This window comes from Mesocricetus auratus, unplaced genomic scaffold, assembly GCF_017639785.1.
Source record: "Mesocricetus auratus isolate SY011 unplaced genomic scaffold, BCM_Maur_2.0 Super-Scaffold_100009, whole genome shotgun sequence".
In the NCBI taxonomy this organism is placed as follows: domain Eukaryota; kingdom Metazoa; phylum Chordata; class Mammalia; order Rodentia; family Cricetidae; genus Mesocricetus; species Mesocricetus auratus.
The window spans coordinates 47513381-47535420 of NW_024429193.1; the positions used below are offsets into that span (position 1 = coordinate 47513381).

A 22040-nucleotide genomic window follows, 5' to 3' on the forward strand; every position below is an offset into this window, starting at 1 on the left:
GTTGATTTGTTCACCAGGAAATGGTGTGCTGACGTTGTCAGAAACAGTGGGCCAGCCTGGGTTTGGATCTTGGTTCTTTTTTTTTTTTTTTTTTTTTTCCAGACAGGGTTTCTCCATAGCTTTGGAGACAGGCTGGTCTCGAACTCACAGAGATCCACCTGCCTCTGCCTCACGAGTGCTGGTATTAAAGGTGTGTGCCACCAACAACACCCACTGGATCTTGGTTCTTAAACGCTGCTAATTGTTTGGCCTTGAGCAAGGTCTAGGATAGCTCTGTTGCCTCCATTTCCTTGTTTATAAAGTAGAGAAAACATCTCCAGAGACTGTGACAGACATTGAGTTCGCACAGTAACAGGCTCTGTTGGCAGACTTTCAGTACATGGAAGCTTGTCTGGAAGACCTTACCAGTATGGCAAGGTTCATTATTTAAAGTCCATAATGTACATCCCAGCCCCAGAGCAGACCTCTTCCAAGTGCTAGGGGACATTTCTGAGGTGTCTCCAAAGTTCCTCCACCCCTCTGTGTCCAGCACCATTGTTGCAATTGCTCCCTAACCAATCAGTCCAGGTCCTCCCCTGTGCTCTACGCCTTGTTGGACCCCTGCTTATCCCTCACTGCATACTCTCTACTGCAAGCATCCATCTGGGCTTTTATCAGAGCTGTCCTCTCTCCAATCTGTTCTCCATGAAGCATTAATAAGGGTGCTTACAAAGTCTTCATCCAACATACATACATGTTTGATGCCAAAATCCTTCAGCAGGTCCCCAGACTCCTAACATAAAACCTCTCGCCCTCACCACGCCCTACGTGTCTGGCCCTGCCTGCGTCCTCAGCTCCAACTTTCCCTGCTTTCTTCTGGCTCTTTTGGGACCAGCCATATCAGCTGAGCTTAGGTCATTCAGCATAACTCAAGACATCTACCCTACAGCCCGTGTGCCTCTGTTTCCCTGCCCCTAGTTTTCTTCCTAAGCCAAGTTTGTAATTAGATGCACTTTGATGTCTCCATATTCCTGTAGGCTTAAAGATCCAGGAGAGCAATGATTTAGGACAGTAAGAAACCCAAGGTCAGGGGCCCAGTATTTCTAGAACTCTTTAACAAATTGAAAACATTCATGCATTTAATGTTTCTCCTACATTGCCTCATTTACCCTTGATGCAAACCTTAATGATGAAAATCATATCCCACTTTCCAATTCCTGGACACATGCTAGGGACAGAGAGATTTGTTAATGGTCATAAAGAGGACGAATAGGAAATGTTAAGGTTAAGGATCTTGACTGGATATCAAGTCCCTTCTCACAAGTGCTTTTGCCAACTTCTCAGGGATCCTGCACTGTCCCCGGGTACCTGCTAGATTCACCCAGGGGCTGAACGGATCTGAGTCACAGGCCCAGTGCTCATGCCTCTGATACCGCACTACTGCTGCCCTCCAGAGAGCTCTGCCCTGTTCACACATCCTCACCCGAAGGGAGATGGACAGAACTCTTGCCAAGTGAAAAACTAAGCCTCTGCTCATCATCACCCAAGGGCCTAAGGCATCCCTGCACCCCTCTCCCCTATCTTCACGAAGGCCACACGAGCACCACCTCTTCTCCTCCTCCAAACACCAGAAAGCCACTTCAACTGGCCACACAGAAATGAGGAAGGGATCTGCTACAAAAGATGCCGAGAAAGAAATGACAAGTGACAAAAGAGGCTGGTGAGTCATCCTAGGAACAGTGCGGCCAGACAGAGGCTTCAAATAGCGGAAAGCCACTGCTGTCCTAGGCTACGAGGACTGGGAGAGATAAGCTCAGGTCACCTTGTGCATGAAGGAGGAAAATTATCGTCAGCAGGACACATGGGAACAGGGATTCGCAAACAAGACGTCTGTATGCTGATCCCCGGCACCTGTGAATGTGCTACCGTTACATAGCAAAAGGAACTTTGCTGACATGGTTGGTGGGACTTCAAATAAAGAAAGTATCCATAGTTTTTCAGGCAAACTCAATGTCATCACAATGGACCTGATAGGAGAGAGGCAGGGAGGTCAGAGTCAAGGAAATATGAGACTAAAGTGATATGGTCACAAGTCAAACAATGTGGGTATGTCCTATAAGTGGGGTGGGGGTGGGGGCAGGAAACAGAGCTCTAGAGCTTGCAGGAGGGTGGCCCTGCTGGAGTTCCGGCTCTGAAGACTTGTTTCTGACTTTTGGCCTCCAAAACCACAAAATGATTGTTTTATAAGTAGCTTAAGCCACTAAGAGTGTGTGTGTGTGTGTGTGTGTGTGTGTGTGTGTGTGTGTGTGTATTTACAACAGTAACCACAGGAAACCAACATCAGGCTTATCCTTTCTTTCCACTCCATAATCTTTCCATTAACAGGAAGCCAACTGACTGAGAAACAGAAGGGTCAGGAAAAGATCCGGGCAAATGTGCTGTGCCTGCTGGGACCCCTTTAGCATGCTGTGGAATCTAGCATGTTCACATTTATAAAGCCTATTTTTCTGAATTCTACTTGCAAATCCTTTATAGTGTATACACATCTTTCTCCTAAGTGTATTCTGATTTAAATGGAAGGAGAATGACAAATTAAAACCATTTACAGCAAGAGGAACATGTGCACAACACTCACTCTCCTTGATTCATTCAAATTTCATTGCCTATGTCTTAGAACCGGGAATGGCATTCAGTCAAGGAATACGTCCATGAAATAGTCATATGATTTTATGGATTGGTTTTATTCTTTCCTATCTTATTATTATATGATTCAAAACAGGTGCCATTAGCTCTTTTTTTCACAGTGACAGCAGTAATCAACCAATCTGTAAAATGAAGGGATTTCATACAGACGAATGCCACCAAGTCATCATGTGTGCAGGCCTCTGAGTCACTCCCCCTTCTGAGTCACACTCCACCGAAATGATTTGGCAGCTCATCTGATCCATCAGCTCTGTGGTTGAAAAAAAAATGGGTCATTGCACCATGACAAAAGGACATTCACTGAAAACACAGCAATCAAGCAATGTTTGAGCCCCAGAGGTCTCAAATGCCCAAAGGAAGCTTGTCCTTGTTGCAGCGGGTGGGTGCCAGAGGCAGACAGCCCCATACAGCAACATAAACACCACCAGCAGTCCACTGGGCACATGTGTAAGGATCCACCCAGACAGAAGGAAGTGGCTGAAAGCCACTGATAGAGATACCTGAGGACTGAGGGAGGGGACGTTTTCCGCATTACTAGCATTTAATTGAAACATTCTGGAATATCCTATCCCAGAACCTTAAAAAACAATTAGAGAAATGCAAAAAAAAAAAAAAACTCAACAAGTTGCCAGGTGTTGGTGGCACATGCTTCTAATCCCAGAACTTGGGAGGCAGCCGCAGGCGGATCTCTGTGAGTTCAAGGCCAGCCTGGTCTTCAGAGCATGTTCCAGGACAGGCTCCAAAACAATACAGAGAAACCCTATCTCAGGAAAAAAAAAACCTCCACAAGGAAGTGTTCACTTATGAAATTTTATTCTTACCTACCTGATATGGGAAGAGATGGAACTCACATGCTGGGAAGGTAAAATTCTATCAGACACACACAAAGACGCACAGGGCCGGGTCAGATTCATAATCTAACTAGCAGATAGCTGGTAGTTATTGAAGTTGGATGATGGACCCATGAGAGCTCATGTTTTAGTCTCTTTAACATGTGTTTTATACTTTCCACAAACAGACATGTTGGCAGGTTTTCTCCTCCTCTACCCTGTTTGCTTTACAAAACTCCTCCCCAGGTTTCATCCCAGCTCTTTGCCTGGGAAGCCAGAAACCTGCTCTCTGTGATTCTCTGTGCTTCTGTGGAAAGGGAGCCCTGGCCTCTGGCAGGAAATGTGGTGGCTGGCATCCAGTCTGGAGCCTGGGAATCTAGGAGACGTTGGCTGAAGGGGGTGAAAATCCACGAAGTCGCACGCTCCACCTAAGCATGTAATGGTCCACTTCATGGGATCAGCACCTGCACTAGGTGGCCACTGCCACGGGAAAGAAAGATACCCAGACCCTAGTGTAGCATCACTCCAGTAGCATTGGTTCAACACCCAGCCAAAGCTAAAGACTCAGCTCTGGGGAAATCACTTTGAAGACACAACAGCCTGTGAGTGCCACCACCTTCCTGGGCTAAAGCGTAAATATCTTCAAAGTCTGAAGAATATTGACTGACTTGGCAACAACTGAGTCATTTTAACAACTTTAACTAAATGAAGAAACATCTGAAAAGACAAATTCTTCAAGCCTTGTGGCTCAGCCCTGCCTCCCTCTGCCATGGAGAGCATGTAAAATGGAGATGCGGTCACTTTCTTTCTTCTTGGGGCCAGTTTTTAAAAAGCAAGGCAAAGCTGTGCTTTCTAGAGAATGGCAGCATAGTCAAGCCATATGCTGTTAATGGTCTGATTTTTAGCACTCATAGGGGACATCAATGAAGCAATGCACAATGAAAAAGGGAAAGCTCCCAATCCTGCGGTGAAACACTGAGAATCCCGATGGCCCCTTGCTCCTGGGTAGCCTTGTTCTGTTAAAGCAGGGAAGGGGGGAGGAGAAGTGAGGAAGTAAATTAGATGGCCAGGGGCTGTGCCTCACTCTGTCCTCCCGAAGCCCTGCCCCTCCCACTTCTTTTCCTTCTTAACAGCTGACCCAAAGAACCTAAACTTAGCAAGGGAGGTGTAGGAAACTAGATAGTGCATTCTACAGTTGGATAGGAAGTACTGGGCTCAATGTGTTTAAGGTTAAGATTAATTCCACACTTCCTCTGACTCTATTTTAAAAACACAGCAAAGGAGGGCATAGCTGTCTTCTAACAAAATGACATATGATCAAAGGGTAAATATGAGCTGCGTGTCAGAACCTCTGACTCCTGCCCTTGCCCCTTGCCTACAGAGTCATAAAAGGTATTTTATCATCTCCATTAAAAAGTGGTTGCTTCTGTTTATCCAGAAGCTTTTGTAATGGCAACAGCCAGAGGAATCGTGGATCAGGGATGGCTGAATCTAGAGGAGTCAGAACAAAGGAAAAGTGTAGGAATTCTGTTGCTAATTGTCTTCTACCGCACAAGGGAGTATGAGCTTCAAGTCTGAGCCTTGATGCTTGAAAGCAGAGACCTACCTGCTGCCTGGGTGGGAGAATCAATTTTCCTGATTGGCAGTGGCCATCCTCACTAATGTGGGCTTGTTATTATTCCCCAAGCTCTGCAAACAGGAGCTCCCATTCTGTAGAGCCACTCATTAGGACTGATTTAATTGAACTTAAGAAGGAAAGTAATGGCTGCCAGGGAAACCAGGATTGAGGCTCCTGGAGAGCCTGGCTTTCTAGTGACTTCCAAGTGTGGCTTTCGCCAAAGGCGAGGTACAGAGGAAAAATTAATATAGTCCCTGTACCGCTAACCATTATCCATACATCACCTCAGTCAATTTTGATGTCCCCCCTAAGCTAAGTGGTTCCTTTGAGGTTTGTTTGATTTTTGTCTGTTTTGTTTTGTTTGTTTATTTGTTTGTTTGATGCCCCATAGGTCTGGGAGAAGTTCCATTTAACTCATGATCTCTTTTGTATAGAGAAAATCAGCTCAGAGGTTGAAAGAACCTAACAATTCCACATTCTAATTAGTGCTCTGGGGTTCTTTTAAGCAGGGTGCTGTGGGGGAGGCCACATCTAGGTGAAAAGTGGTATTTCTCTGAATAGGGTACAGTGGTTAACACCACTCCAGCCATACCTTTCCTCACTGTTCCAATACTTCTAGTGCTCTTGAGCTAAGCTGGGCTTTCCGCTCTAAGCCCTGAGGACACTGACTAACATCTAGTGGTCAGGAAGACACAGAAGTTCTGTTCTGCAGATTAGGACAAGGTAAAGGGGGGTAGACCACGCACAGGAAACCAAATAGACCAAATAAGGGACCAGAAGCAAAGTGTCATAAAGAAAATAAACAGGACTATGCACTTCACAACTTACAGGCAGGCCCACTGCACCAGCTATACCGGAAGACTGTGTGAACATGAACAGTCCTGCTGGAGAACACACACCAAGGCTCTGAGGCAGTAGCAAGCATACAAAGTCTAAGAGCAGCAGGAAGGCTGGCCAGGTGGGAGCACGGAGAGCATTGAGGAGGGGCTGTCAGTCATGCAGGGCCAGACATGGCCAGGCCTCCTTGTGCCATCTGGCCTCACCCTGGTATCTTGGTTTGATATTGTCTTCAGTGTGGTGGGGAATCAGTAGTGGGAAGACAGAATGATCCCCTAAGCATAGGAGAAAATGAAGACTGGAAGTAATGAAACCAGTTGGGAAGTAATTGTGACACAGCAAAGATACCAACAGTGAGGAACAGTTAGCCACACTGAGTGCTGCCCGTGGTTCAGGCGCTGTGCTGAGCTCTCTGCATACAGGACTTCATTCATTTTTCCTAATATGCCTTTAAAAGTTGACATTAAAAGTTGACATTAAATGACCTAATATCACTGTGGTGGGTTGAAAGAAAATGACCCCAAAGGGAGTGGCACTATTAGGAGGTATGGTCTTGTTGGAGGAAGTGTGTCACTGTGGGGGTGGGCTCTGAGGTCTCTTTTGCTCAAGCTTCCCTCTGTGTGACTTTCAGTTGACTTCCTGTTGCCTGCAAGGTATAGCACTGTTAGCTTCAGTACCAAGTCTGCCTGTAAGCTGCCATACTCCCCGTCATGATGTTAATGGACTGAACCTTAGAAACTGTAAGCTAGCCACCCAATTAAATGTTTTCTTTATAAGAGTTGCTGTGGTCATGGTGTCTCCCCACAGCAATAAAAACTCAAACAAAGACAGTCATAAAAGGTGGAACAGGAAGCCAGACTCTCCAATTCACCCACCATGGAACCTTTACTGTAGTGTCCATAAAGAAGAGCTGTAAGGCCTGGAGACTGTCACTGTGGTTCCCATCCCGGCAGGAGCCAACTCACCCAGGGACTGCTAGCCTCATAGTCTCTTTCTTCACTCACAGGACTAAGTAATCCTGGGCCGCCTTCCTGTGCCCTGCACACAACCAGCTGAGCCCTGGGGACTGCAGACTGCTGATTTCATCCCTGTAGAGTGTAGCCTTCCCCGCCATCCACCTGGGCCCTGCCACACTGTCTGAACTGCCAAATAACACACAGGACACTATATTAATTATGAAGCTATTGGCCATTTGCTTGTTTCTTACTGGCTAGCTCTGACTTAAGTATTTAACCCATAATTGTTAATCTAAGTATTTCTCCTCCCGAAAAAGGGGTCCGGACCTCTTACTCCTCTGGAGGCTGCATCGTGACTCCCTGTGTCTCTTTCCCAGAATCCTCCTCAACTCCTAGCCTCACCTATCTTGCCTCCCTATTGGCCAACAGTACTTTCTTGATGTATACACAGGACTTCCCCACCACATCCCAACAAGGTACAGCCCACACTGAGACTGCCATAGCTCCAGTATTGGACCGCCTCCATCCACAGTAAGAGGAGAGTTGCCAGAGTATTGGATCTGATTGCATCCACCAGAAGGGAAGCCTGGTCCCATAACCACCAGGAGAGGAAGAGATTCCCTCTGCACCCACTGGAACATGGGATGGGAAGGAGACAATATAAAAACACACTCAGTAACACAAAAACCAATATGACACTGCCAGAGTCTAGAGACTCTACACCACCAAGATCTGAACATCCCAATGCAGTGAAGCAGAAGAGAATGACCTTAAAAACAATTTCATGAAAATGATAGAGGTCCTCAAAGAGGATGTGAGAAAATCCCTGAAAGAGATAGAAGAAAAAACAAACCAAAAAAATGCAAGAAATAGAGGAAAAGGCAAAGCAAAAATAGCAAGAAACAATTCAACAGTGCAAGGGTTGAAAGCTGAAATAGAGACAATAAAAAAACTACAGTCTGAGGGAATGCTGGGAATAGAAAAACTGGGCAAACGGTAAGGTACTACAAATGCAAGCATAACCAACAGAATAAAAGGGATGGAAGAGAGAATCTCAGACACTGAAGATACACTAGGAGAAATAGATTTTTCAACCAAAGAAAATTTCAAGTGAAACATACCCCTAACACAAACTATCCAGGAAATTTGGGACACCATGAAAAGACCAAACCTAAGAATAATAGGTACAGAAGAAGGTGAAGAAACCCAACTCAAAGGGGCAGAAAACATATTCATTCAACAAAATCATAGAAGAAAACTTTCTCAACCTAAATAAAGACATGCCAATGAAAGTACAAGAAGCTCACAGGACACAAAAAACTCCCCATGCCACATAATAATCAAGACCCCAAACATGCAGAATAAAGAAAGAATATTAAGAGCAGCTAAGGAAAAAGGCCAAGTAACAACAAAGGCAAACCTTTCAAAATTACACCTGACTTCCCCATGGAAACTCTGAAAGCCAGAAGGTCCTACCAACACTAAGAGACCAAGGATGCCAGCACACACTACTATACCCAGCAAAGCTTTCAATCACTATGGATGGAGAAAACAAGATAGTCAATGACAAAACCAGATTTAAACAATACATGTCCAGAAACCCAGCCCTACAGAAAGTTCTGGAACTTTCCAGAACTTCCAACCCAAGGAAGCTAACTACAACCAGAAAAATATAGGCAATAGATAGTCCCATTTTACCACCAAAGGGGGTGGAAATCCACACTCAATTTCACCACCACAAAAATTCCAAAACAAACAAGAATGAGCAATCAATGGTCATTAATATTCCTCAATATTACTCAATATTAATGGTCTTGACTTGTCCATAAAAAGACACATGTTAACAGAATGGATTCAAAGACAGATTCCATTCTTCTGCTGCATATAAGAAACACACCTCAACTTCAAAGACAGAAATTACCTCAGAGTAAAGAGTTGGGATAAGATTTTCCAATCAAATGGACCCAAGAAACAAGCTGGTATAGCTATCCTAGTATCAAACAAATTAGACTTCAAACTAAAATAAATCAAAAGAGATAAAGAAGGTCATTTCATATTGAACACAGGAAAAATCTATCAGGAAGAAGTCTTAATTCTGAACATCTGTGTCCCAAATACAAAGGAATCCATGTTCGTAAAAGAAACATTACTAAAATTTAAGTCACATATAAAATCTCACACACTTATAGTGGGAGATTTCAACACCCCACTCTCACCACTAGACAGGACCACCAGACAGAAACTTAACAAAGGAACTAACAGAAGTTATGACCCACTTGGGTTTAGCAGACATCTGTAGAACATTCCATCCAAACACAAAATAATATAACTTCTTCTCAATGCTACATGAGACCTTCTCTAAAATCGATCACATACTTGGCAACATAGCAAACTTCAACAGGTACAAAAAAATTGTAATAACCCCCTGTATGTTATCAGACCACCATGCATTAAAGTTAGAATTCAACAACAATACAAATTACAAAAACCCTACAAACTCATGGAAATTGAACAATGCTAGCTTTTACTGTTCCTGGGTCAAGGAAGAAATAAGAAAAGAAATTAAAGACTTCCTAGAATTCGATGAAAATGAAGACACAATATACCCAAACTTATAGGACACTTTGAAAGCAGTACTAAGAGGAAAGTTCATAGCACTAAGTGCCCATATGAAGAAATTGGACAATAGTCACACTAGAAAATGAACAGCACAACTGAAAGCTCTAGAACAAAAAGAAGCAAACTCGCCCCGGAGGAGCAGATGGCAGGAAATAATTAAGGGCCAAAATCAATAAAGTTGAAACAAAGAAAACAATACAAAGAATATATCAAAAAGTTGGTTCTTTGAGAAAATCAACAAGATAGAAAAACATTTATTCAAACTAACCAAAATGCAGAGAAAGAACATGCAAATTAACAAAATCAGAAATGACAAGGGGGACATAACAATGGACAATAAGGAAATCCAGAGAATCTTCAGGTCATACTTTGAAAACCTGTACTCCTCAAAATTTGAAAATTTAAAGGGAATGGACAATTTTCTGGATAGATATCACTTACCAAAATTAAATCAAGAACAGATAAGCAATTTAAACAGGCCTATAAACCCTAATGAAATAGAAGCAGTCATCAAAAGTTTCCCAACCAAGAAGAGCCCATGCCCAGATGGCTTCAATGCAGAATTCTACCAGAAATTCAAAGAACAGCTAATTGCAATACTCCTCAAAGTGTTCCACACAAAAGAAGCAAACTCTTCTTATGAGGCTTCAATAAATTTGATACCCAAGCCATACAAAGACACAACTAAAAAAGAGAACTACAGACCAATTTCCCTCATGAACATTGATGCAAAAATACTCAATAAGGCCGGGCGGTGGTCCCAGCACTCGGGAGGCAGAGGCAGGTGGATCTCTGTGAGTTTGAGACCAAGCCTGGTCTACCGAGCAAGTTCCAGGACAGGCTCCAAAACAATACAGAGAAACCCTACCTCGAAAAAAAAAATACCCAATAAAATACTAGCAAATTGAATCCAAGAACACATCAGAAAAAGCCATACATCATAATCAAGTATACTTCACATGAGGGATGCAGAGATTGTTCAACATACAAAAATCTCAATGTAATCCACCATATAAACAAACTGCAATAGAAAAACCACATGATCATCTCACTAGATGCTGAAAAAGCCTTTAACACCCCTTCATGATAAAGATCCTGGAGAAATCAGGCATAACAGGAATATACCTGAACATAATAAAAGCAATATACAGTAAAACAACAGCATAAAACTAAATGGAGAGAAACTCAACGTTATTCCTCTAAAATCAGGAACAAGACAAGACTGTTCTCTTCAATATTATACTTGAAGTTCTAGCTAGAGCAGTAAGACAACAAAAGGAGAACAGGAGGATACAGATTGGAAAGGAAGAAGTCCAGCTTTCACTATTTGCAGATGATATGATGGTTTACGAAGTGACACAAAAAATTCTACCAGGGAACTCCTACAGCTGATGAACACCTTCAGCAAAGTGGCAGGATACGAGATTAACTCAAAAAAAGTATTAGCCCTATTATATTCAGATGATAAATGGGCTGAGAAAGAAATCAGAGAAAAATCACCCCTTACAATAGCCACAAACAACGTAAAATATCTTGGGGGTAACACTAACCAAACAAGTGATAGACCTGTATAGCAAGAAATTTACTTAAAGAAAGAAATTAAAGAAGATACCAGAAAATGGAAAGAACTCCCATGCACTTGGAGAGGTAGGATCAACATAGTAAAAATGGCAATCTTGCCAAAAGCAATCTACAGATTCAATGCAATACCCAGTAAAATATCAGCATAATTTTTCACAGACCTTGAAAGAATAGTAATCAACTTTATATGGAAAAACAATAGGCCAAGAATAGCCAAAACAACCCTGTACAATAAAGGAACTTCTGGAGGCATTACCATCCCTGACTTAAAGCTCTATTATAGAGCTATATTCATGAAAACAGCTTGGTATTAGCACAAAAATAGATAGGTAGACCAATGGAATCTATTTGAAAACCCTGATATTAACCCACACACTTACGAACACTTGATTTTTGACAAAGAAGCTAAAATTATACAATGGAAAAAATAAAGCATTGTCAACAAATGGTGCTGGCATAACTGGATGCTGGTATGCAGGAGAATGCGGATAAATCCATGTCTGTCACCATGCACAAAACTTAAGTCCAAATGAAGATCAAAGACTTCAACATAAATACAGCCACACTGAACCTCTTAGAAGAGAAAGTGGGAGATACCCTTGAACGAATTGGTACAGGAGACTGCTTCTTGAATGTAACACCAGTAGCACAAACACTGAGATCGACAATTAATAAATGGGACCTCCTAAAACTGAGAAACTTCTGTAAGGCAAAGGATGCAGCCAACAAGACAAAAAGATAGCCCACAAAATGGGAAAAGATATTCACTAACCCCACATCTGACAGAGGGATGATCTCCAAAATTTACAAAGAACTCAAGAAGCAAAATTCCAAAATACCAAAGGATCCAATTAAAAAGTGGGGTGCAGAACTAAATAAAGAATTCTCAACAGAGGAGTCTAAAATAGCTGATAGACACTTAAGAAAATGTTCAACATCCCTAGCCATCCGGGAAATGTAAATCAAAACAACTCTGAGATACCATTTTACTCTTGTCAGAATGGCTAAAATCAAAAACGCCAATGACAATTTATGCTGGAGAGGATGTGGAGAAAGAGTGCCAACTTGTACAGCCATTTTGGAAATCAGTATGGAGATTCCTCAGGAAAATGGGTCTGAGTCTACCATAAGACCCAGCAATTCCACTCCTAGGCATACACCCAAAAGATGCCCATTCATACAACAAGGATGTCTGTTCCACTATGTTCATAGTAGCATTATTTGTAATAGCCAGAATCTAGGAGCAACCTACATGCCCCTCAACTGAAGAGTGGATAGAGAAAATATGGTACATTTACACAATAGAGTACTATTCAGCAGAAAAAAATAATGGAATCTTGAAATTTGCAGGCAAATGGATGGCACTAGAAGAAACCATCCTGAGTAAGGTAACCCAGTCACAAAAAGACAAACATGGTATGTACTCACTCATATATGGATTTTAGAAAAGAAGCAGGGGAATGCCAGACTACCATCCCACTACCAGAGAGTCTGGGAAACAGGGAGGACCCTAAGAGAGATATGCATGATACCCCAGAGATAGGAATGGGACAGGATCTCCCGAGTGAACAGGAGCATGGGAGGAGGGGACAGGGAGCTGGGGGAAAGTGACAGGGAGAAGAGAAAGGGAGAGGAGGACATGAGGGGGCAGGAAGGTTGAGTAGGGGAACGAATAGAAGAGAACAGGATGAGAGAGATACCATAAAAGAAGAAATCATTATAGGTTTGAGGAGAGATCTGGCACTAATGAGATTTCCAGAGATCTACAAGGATGACACCAACTGGCAATCTAAGCAATAGTGGAGAGGCTACCTTAAATGACCTTCCCCAATAATGAGATTGATGACTACCTTATATGCCATCCTAGAATCTTCATCCAGTGGCTGATGGAAGCAGAGGCAGACACCCACAGCTAAACACTCAACTGAACTCCTGGAAACCAGTTGCAGAGAGGGAGGAGTGATGAACAAAGGCATCATGACCTGGGGGGGTGAGATCCACAGAAACAGCTGACCTGAACTAGGGGGAGCTCATGGACCCCAGTCTGATGGCTAAGATGCCAGCATAGGACTGATCTAGAACCTCTAAACATGGGTGTCAGTGAGGAGGACTCAGCAATCTTTGGGGCCTCAGGTACTAGATCAGTGTTTATCCCTGGCATCCAAATGGACTTTGGGAGCCCATTCCACATGGAAGGATGCTCTCTCAGCCTGGACTCTTGGGGGGAGGGCCCAGGCCCTGCCCTGGACGATATGACAGACTTTGGAGATCCCCCATGAAGGGCCTCACCCTCCCTGGAGAGTCAAGTGGGGATTGGTGGGGGGCTAGGGTGGTTGGTGGAGGGTGGGGGAGGAGGGGATGGAGAAGGAGCTGGGACTGACATGTGAAGCAAGCTTGTTTCTAATTTATATTTTTACAAAAGAAAAAAGTTAAGAAGTGCTGCATTTCAGTGTAGTAAGAACACAGAAGAAACCATCTGTGACAAACACGAGTGGGTGAGGGTGGGTCTCATGAGTGGAAATTCCAGAGGACCTGCTGAATGCCTGGCAGACAGCACAATAGTGGGAGGATGAGTCAGGGCTAAAACGAACAAAACAGCACAAGAGCAAGAGTCCATGGAGGATGTGAGCTCATGTGGCTTTTATCTGCGGTGGTGGCCAAGTGCAATAGCCATGGAGAGCAGGGAACTAAACGGGTTAGTTCCAGGCGGGACTGGGACCGCAGTACCTCTGCCCCAACACAGGACTGTGGGTACCCTGAAAGCCTCTGCAACCAGTTCCCCATGCCATCATTGATCCCACACCAACCAAGCCATTACACAGGCCAGACACGTATAATCTATACTCTGAAGTCGACAGAGGTTTCAAAGCTTGCCTGAAAATATCATTTATGAGTTTTGGAGTGGAGTTTTAGCTTGAATTCTTCTGAGGACTTTCCCAGGGCCAAACTTTCTCTGCTTTCCAGGGCCAAACTGATGAGTAGGTTCATCAAAGGACAGGAACCTAAATTTAACCTGGAAAACATTACCAACTCAATACAATAACAGACAACAATGAGGTCAAATGAGACTGGACCTGATGGGATATTTTCTGCTTTCCTAAGCTACCAGTCTATGTAAAATAACATTGTTATCTACTTCCAGAAAATTCAAGAACTCATATAATAAGTAATGGGGCAATCCAGAAGACCTCCTGATGCTCATCATCTGGGCAAAGTGTCTACAAGTAAAGGGGTACAGTGGACCTCTGAATCTATTCAAAATGTCAGAAAAATACAGATGTCTTCTGTGTCTGCTATGCTACCTTTGAGTCAGCGGAGTCTCTGGGAGCTGTGGCTCAGCAGGAATGAGAAGCACGCCTCAGAAATAGATGCCATCCTAAGGAAAATTCCCAACACTCTCTATTCTGCCCAACAGTGTGCACTCTGCAGGCACTCATACAAACTGTACAGTTTCTGTCCTTACATTAGCTCTCTCTTCATTCAGATAGGAACCACCACGCTTCTTAGAACCTGAGCATACGCATTGCACATATAGAACTTTTCTTGTACATGTCTATTTGACTTCATCTTGTAATTTTTCTCTTCTTTCTCCTCTAGGAAGACTATTCTGCTGAAAACTTTGGGAAACAGCAATTAAGCCAGAAACCCAAATAAGGGAAGGAGACAAAAGTTTACTGAGTGCCCCCATGTGCCCGGAAAACTCCTGGAACCTCTTCTGAATATCTCCCTTCTTCCAGCCCTCCATTCTAAAGCCTGGGATTCTGTTCATGGACTCACTATGACCATACATCAAAAATGTGACTGAGCTTGAACAAATGATATGAACAGATTAATTCTATGTGTTATTAGGAGGATGACAAAATACATTCTGAAATAGAACAGCACCTAGTTTGGCAGTAAATGATCCCAAGAGAACGAATTCCAACAGCAAGTCAAGATCCCATTATCTACATCAAGATTTTTTCATACCTGGGCAGCAGGTCAGAGAATTGAGATAATTTTATGCTTTCTGGGCAATTACCTGTGGTGAAAAAGTCTGTATATGTTTAACATATCAGTTTTATACTTTAGTGCAAGCTATCACAGAAATCTGTTATGAATTTCCCCGGTGCACAGAAAGCCACACAGTTCCCACTGACCACAACTTCTTTTTTTTTCTTTGCTAATTTATGGATAATGGGAAAATTAATTTGTTTTATTTTCTTTTTAATATTTTTTCTCCCTTTTTAAAATTTTAAATTAGAAACAAGCTTCTTTTTACATGTCAATCCCCTCACCGACCCCCTATCCCATCCCCTTTCTGCTCCCCAGGAAGTGTAAGGTCTTCCATGGGGGATCTTCAAAGTCTGTCATATCATTTGAGCAGGACCTAGAGCCTCCTTCCATGTGTCTTGTCTAAGAGAGTATCTCTCTATGTGGAATGGGCTCCCAAAGTCCATTCATGTACTAGGGATAAATAGTGATCTACTACCAGAGGCCCAATAGATTAACCAGACCTCCAAACTGACACCCACGTTCAGGAGGGTCTGGAACAGTCCTATGCTGGTTTCCCATGAGCTCCCCCTTGTTCAGGTCAGCTGTTTCTGTAGGTTTCTCCAGCCTGATCTTGACCCCTCTGCTCATCATTCTTCCCTCTCTATAACTAGATTCCAGAATTTCAGTCCAGTGTTTAGCAGTGGGTGTCTGCCTCTGTTTCCATCAGCTACTGGATAAAGGCTCTAGGGTAGCATATACAGTAGTCATCAACCTCATTATCGGAGAAGGCATTTAACGTAGCCTCTCAACTATTGCTTAGATTATTAGTTGGGTTCATCCTTGTAGCTCTCTGTACATTTCCCTAGTGCCAGATTTCTCTTTAAACCTATAATGGCTCCCTATATTATGGTATCTCTTTTTTTGCTCTCCTCTAATCTTCCCCCAACTCGATCTTCCTGCTCCCTCATGTCCTCCTCCTCTCCCCTTCTATTTCTCCTAACTCCCTCTTCCCTTCCCCCATGCTCCCAATTAGCTCAGGAGACCTTGTCCTTTTCCCTTTCTCCGGGTGACCCTGTATGTCTCTTTTAGGGTCCTCCTTGTTTCCTAGCTTCTCTGGCAGTATGGACTGTAGCCTGGTAATCCTTTGTTCTATGTCTAAAATTCATATATGAGTGAGTATATACCATATTTGTCTTTCTGTGACTGGATTACCTCATTTAGGATGTTTTTTTCCAGTTCCATCCATTTGCCTGAGAATTTCAAGATTCCATTATTTTTTTTTCCACCGAGTAGTACTCCATTGTGTAAATGTACCACATTTGCTCCATCCATTCTTCAGTTGAGGGGCATATAGGTTGCTTCCAGGTTCTGGCTATTAAAAATAATGCTGCTAAAAACATGGTTGAACAGACATCCTTGTATGAATGTGCATCATTGGGGTATATGCCTAAGAGTGGAATTGCTAGATCTTGTGGTAGACTGATTCCCATTTTCCTGAGGAAATAACGTACTGATTTCCAAAGTGGCTATACAAGTTAGCACTCCCTCCAGCAATGGAGGAGTATTCCCCTTTCTCCACAACTTTCTCCAGCATAAACTGTCATTGGTATTTTTTATTTTAGCCATTCTGACAGGAGCAAGATGGTATCTCAGAGTCATTTTGATTTGCATTTCCCAGATGGCTAAAGATGTTGAGCACTTTCTTATGTGTCTTTCAGTCATTTTAGATTCCTCTACTGAGAATTCTCTATTTAGTTCTGTACCCCACTTTTTAATTGTATTATTTGGTGTTTTGGTGATTTGCTTCTTGAATTCTTTGTATATTTTGGAAATCAGCCCTTTGTCAGATGTGGGGTTAGTGAATATCTTTTCCCATTCTGTGGGCTGTTGTTTTGCCTTGTGAACTCTGTCCTTTGCCTTACAGAAGCTTCTCAGTTTCAGGAGGTCCCATTTGTTAACTGTCAATTTCAGTGTCTGTGCTACTGGTGTTATGCTCAGGAAGCTGTCTCCTGTACTAATTCGTTCGAGGGTACCACCTACTTTCTCTTGTAAGAGGTTCAGTGTGGGAGTTGGATTTATGTTGAGGTCTTTGATCCATTTGGACTTAAGTTTCCTGCATGGCGATAGATATGGATGTATCTGCAGTCTTCTACATGCCAGCATCCAGTTATGCCAGAACCATTTTTTGAAGATGTTTTCTTTTTCCATTTTATAATTTTAGTTTCTTTGCCAAAAATCAAGTGTTCGTAAGTGTGTGGGTTAATATCAGGGTTTTCAAATATTGGTCTCCCTGTCTATTTTTGTGCCAATACCAAGCTGTTTTCAGGAATATAGATCTATAATAGAGCTTGAAGTCCCACTGATCACAACTTATTCTACAGTTCTTCTCCTACCATTAGACTCAGCTTCTCACTCAGTGCCCACCTGTCCTTTACCTGCCAGCACATCATCCTTTTAATAAGTTCTGTCCTTTGCCTTTATGTCATATGATGTACAGGCTCAACCTCCGCTTTACCAACAGCTCTCTAGGGACCCCCCCAAAACAAGAGTAGTAGACTAGGCTAGTAAGATAATGGAACCCTACTTATATTCACCTGACCAAAATATCACCCACTCCTTTACAATCCAGTTAGAGCTGCCTAGTTTTGGGACAGAATAGATGAAGAAGCAGGTATAACAGGTCTTCTCTTGTCTGTTATTCATGCTACATTTGCTAATAAAATATTATGCAGACATGGGCTCAGGGAAATAGATACAGTATTGCCAATAAAAGGGGGACTGCTGAAGGCTTCAAGGAAGGGTTCCCTCTCAAACAAAAAGGTATGTGATGATGTTGGATCTTTAATGCCTCCCACAGAGGTCCATGTGGCAAAGAGTTAGTGTCCATTATGGACGGGGAAGCATAAAACTTTTGCTTAAGAGGTAGAGCTCAGTGGAATGTCCTTAGGTCATTAGAGGTATGCCCTGGAGGGAGATATTAAGTACCGAACCATTTTTTCTTCCTGCCCTTTGCATCCTAACCACAGGGTGGGCCTTTTGTTCTAGCACATATTACTTAGCATTGCTGTCTAGCACTCCAACCAGGGATATGATGTGGGATGACCTCCCCTTCTGTATGCTGTGAATATGTGTTGCTTTTATTGGCTAATGAATAAAGTTGTTTTTCCATTGGCTTAGGTTTATTGCTGCTTAGTGCTCTCTCATAAAGTAACTCATTTTTAATAATCTATATATCACCACATGGCCATAGCTTACTGGTAATATTCTGACATCTTATCCCTTTGGGGGCTATATGGTGTCTCTCTGACTCCACCTTCTTTTTTTCCATATTTGAATTTCCTGTTTAGCTATATCATGCTCTGCCATAGGTCAAAACAGCTTTATTCATCAACCAATAAAAGCAACACATATTTGCAGCATAAAGAAGGACATCCCACATCAGGGGCCTATAAACATGAATGAGAACACTCAGGACTGTGGACCAGAGTAAACTTCTGTTCTCTTTAGGACTTGATTCTCTCAGGTATTTGCCATGGTAATGGAGGCTGACTAGCACAAAGCACATGGGGAGAAACTGCCCTTTGATGCTTTGAATATCACCATGGATACAACTTGTAACTGCTACAAATTTTCTGTGTCTGTGACAGAAGAGCCAAAGAAATATGAACAAAGTTGACCTGGAATGCAATTAGCTTATCCTTGTCCAATATGAAAAACTAAATTATTTATTGAGGAAGCCATTTTTTTTAGTTAGGTAGTCAATTATTTAGGGAAAAACTCAACTTCCTGTCTGGTATTCATTCCTCACTGCAGGCTATATGGAGGACAGGGCTTAGGCAACAGGAGAACATCTCTAATGGTGGCACTTTTGATGCTTGACATATATAAATGCAAAGAAAGATATTCTTTGACCGGTGTCCTCCAATGACCTGCAGAAATGGGCAAAATCTGCCAAGAGTGGTGTTAAGAAACAATCACTGTGGAGGCTAAGGGGATCACTCAGAGGATAAGAGTACCACTGCAAAAGATTGAGGACACGGGTTCAGATCCTCAGTGCTCACAAAAAAGCCGGGCTTGGTCACACATGGCTATGACCCCAGAGCTGGAGGAGGTCACACATGCCTATACCCAGAGCTGGAGGACAGACACAGGGCAGCTCGGGAGCTCACTGGTCAGTCAACCTAGCCAAAAACAGTGAGCTTCGGGTTGAGTGAGAGGCGATGTTCCCAGTGAGCAAGGCAAAGCCTTACTAAGAACACCAGTGTCCTCCTCTGGCCCCCCACACGGCTTCACATGGTTGTGTGCACTTGTACCCGTGTGCTCACAGATGCACACATCTCACACGCACAACCCACACTGGAAGAAAAAAAAGATATAACTGAGCACTGCTGGCAACTCCAGAAACTTAAGACCCAGCACCACCCCCAGAAAACCGGGCTCACTGTCTCTCGGTAGGGAAGGGAGTCTGTCCCATTGCCAAGAACTCTATAGGAGCCTCATTCTCAGGGAACAGAAATAACAGAAACAAGAGAATCCTAGAATTCCAGAGCTGGAAAAAGGCAAAAATCCTCTAAACAAAGCATTGTATTTTATAGATAAGGAAAGAGTTGCCCGATTGTTTTCTATGGACATTAATGAGATTCTTAAGATAAACAAAAACTTTCATTTTTTATTATAAAAGACAATTTCTACAATAACCTATAGACCCTCTATTTTTTAATGATGGCTTCCTTCCACCAGACTCTAGCATGTCAAATTCTCTTTGCAAATGTTTATTGAATGATATGGAAGAAATGAACTCATGACTGCAAAAAAAGTTGTCTGGCTTCCCTATGCACTTGAGATGTCACATGCACAGAGATCCCCAGTAGCCATCCCAGGCTGCCATGCCTTGGAATTGTCATAAGCATAAAACCACTGTTTACATAAACTGCAATAATTACACAAAATCTGTGCTTGAGCCTCATTCACAAACCCATAAGAATGTTGATAAATCACACAGAAAGTTGTCTTTCTCCACCAAATCCTGGGCACTGTTTGTGGCCTGCCCTCTGTGTGGGTTGGCTTTCCAGTGGATTAACAAACTGCATTAAACCAGTCAAAGAGAGAAGGGGCTTGTTTCATTTCATGGTTCCTGGGGCTCCTGTCCATAATCTGTTGGTCCTTGGCCTATAGGGAGGCAGTGACAAAGGAAGCCACTCATCTCATGGCAGACAGCAAAAGAGGGAGGGAGGAATGGGCCACACCCCCGTATCCCCTCAAGGTCATGCCCTCAATACCCTTGCTTTTGTTACTAGTTCTACTATCACTTAGCAATAGTGGGATAGTGTGCAGACCAAACAGACAACAAATAAACCATTGAGGTACATTCAAAACCAGATGGTGATGCTCTCACAGTTCTGATGTGGGAAGGTCCTATGCCATGCCTTAGGCTAACTCATCCTCCCATCTCAACTTGGGAGACCAACAAGAGAAGAGTCCCACCTCTAATTCCAGTCCTGCTTTCTTCCCTTTCTCATTTGGCACAGCCCTCACAAGTCAAAAGTCCCAATAACTGAAAGGGAGACTAGACCTAAACAAAATTCTCAGTGTTTGTAATAAGCAATGATCTATTTCCCATCAAAAAGTGACACTTGGACTTTGGCAAGGTAAACTTGAACGATAGGTCCTGACTCAACATGACTTATAGAGGGAACAGAAGCCCTAAAATGATCGTGCACCTTTTAGTGACCACAGCCCTTTTCCACATCCATCCTTTTCAAAGGTAAAAGGCATTATGGAAACAAAATGTGACTACAAATATTTTAGGAAAAATCAATATGCTGATTTAGACTCTAAGCAAAACCAGAAATCATGCTGAAAAGAGGAAGGATGTCTTGAGATGATAGAACATGCCTGCACCTTTTACACAAATAATGACCACTGATGGGATTTCTGTGTAATTGTTGGTTAGAAAGAGTGCTGGTGTCTTCAGAGGAAACAGGAAATAAAATTGGATGTGTATTGATGAATTTACATCAAGATTAACTAAACTTGTTAATGACAGCCAAACATGCCAAAAAGAAGCCAGCATCTCCAACCCTCTGAGATATAGGCTGAATTTACATGTCCAAGTGAAAAGTGCATGTTTGAGAGATAATTTGTTGAAATGGGAGAGGAGAGTAAAGCTTCCAAGCTTTCATCACTTACCCAACTGTACTTTCTCCATTCATAACGTTGGTACTGGGTAGTACTAGCAATGCTAAGAAGTCTTGGAGATGTTAGAAAAAAAATTGCTTAGCAGGAAAAGAAGAAAAGAGCAGAGTCATTGAATGAGGGCGTGTAAAATCATACAAACAAAGCATCGCCAAAATGGTGCTCTTGTAACAGAATAGAAAACACAAAGACCAGATTAATCACTCCTTTAGTCTCCTGCCATGCAAACATGGCTGATGTGTGTTGGAATGAGATTTAATACCAAGTAAAAAAAAATGGGTGACTTTTTCTCCAGGAAAATTAGCTAAGAAATTAAGAAGAATGAGATGACAGGGCTAGTTTAAAAATCTAGTCCAACTGACCCAGACCCCCTGACTGTGGGTATCAGTGAGGAGGCCTAGGTAATCTATGGGGCCTTGGGTAGTATTTATCCCTGGTGTACAAATAGACTTTGAGTGCACATCCCATATTGTGCTCGCTCAGGGGGGACTCATGGGGGAGGGCCTAGGCCCTGCCCTAGATGAAATGACAGTCACTGGAGATCTACCATGGAGGGCCTCACCCTCCCTGGGGATCGGAGTGGAGATTGGGTGGGGGACTGGGGGACCTGGTGGGGAGGGTAGGGGAGGCGGGGAGGGAGAGAGATCTGGGAATGACATGTGAAACAAGATTGTAAAAGAAAAAAAATCTAGTCCAAGTTGATCGTGTGTTTAAAACAGAAGAAATTGTTTGCAGATGTTTTGGTGG

General features: G+C 42.8%; 1 long non-coding RNA gene across 1 annotated transcript in view; it reads right to left on the reverse strand.

Annotated features, from left to right (window-relative positions):
* Positions 1–2701: 2701 nt before the first annotated feature.
* The window catches only part of LOC121142351, a 34652-nt gene continuing 15313 nt past the window's right edge, over positions 2702–22040 (reverse strand). Inside the window, exon 2 of the long non-coding RNA XR_005879349.1 lies at positions 2702–2932. This is a non-coding gene — a long non-coding RNA (uncharacterized LOC121142351). The remainder of the gene's footprint in view (positions 2933–22040) is intronic.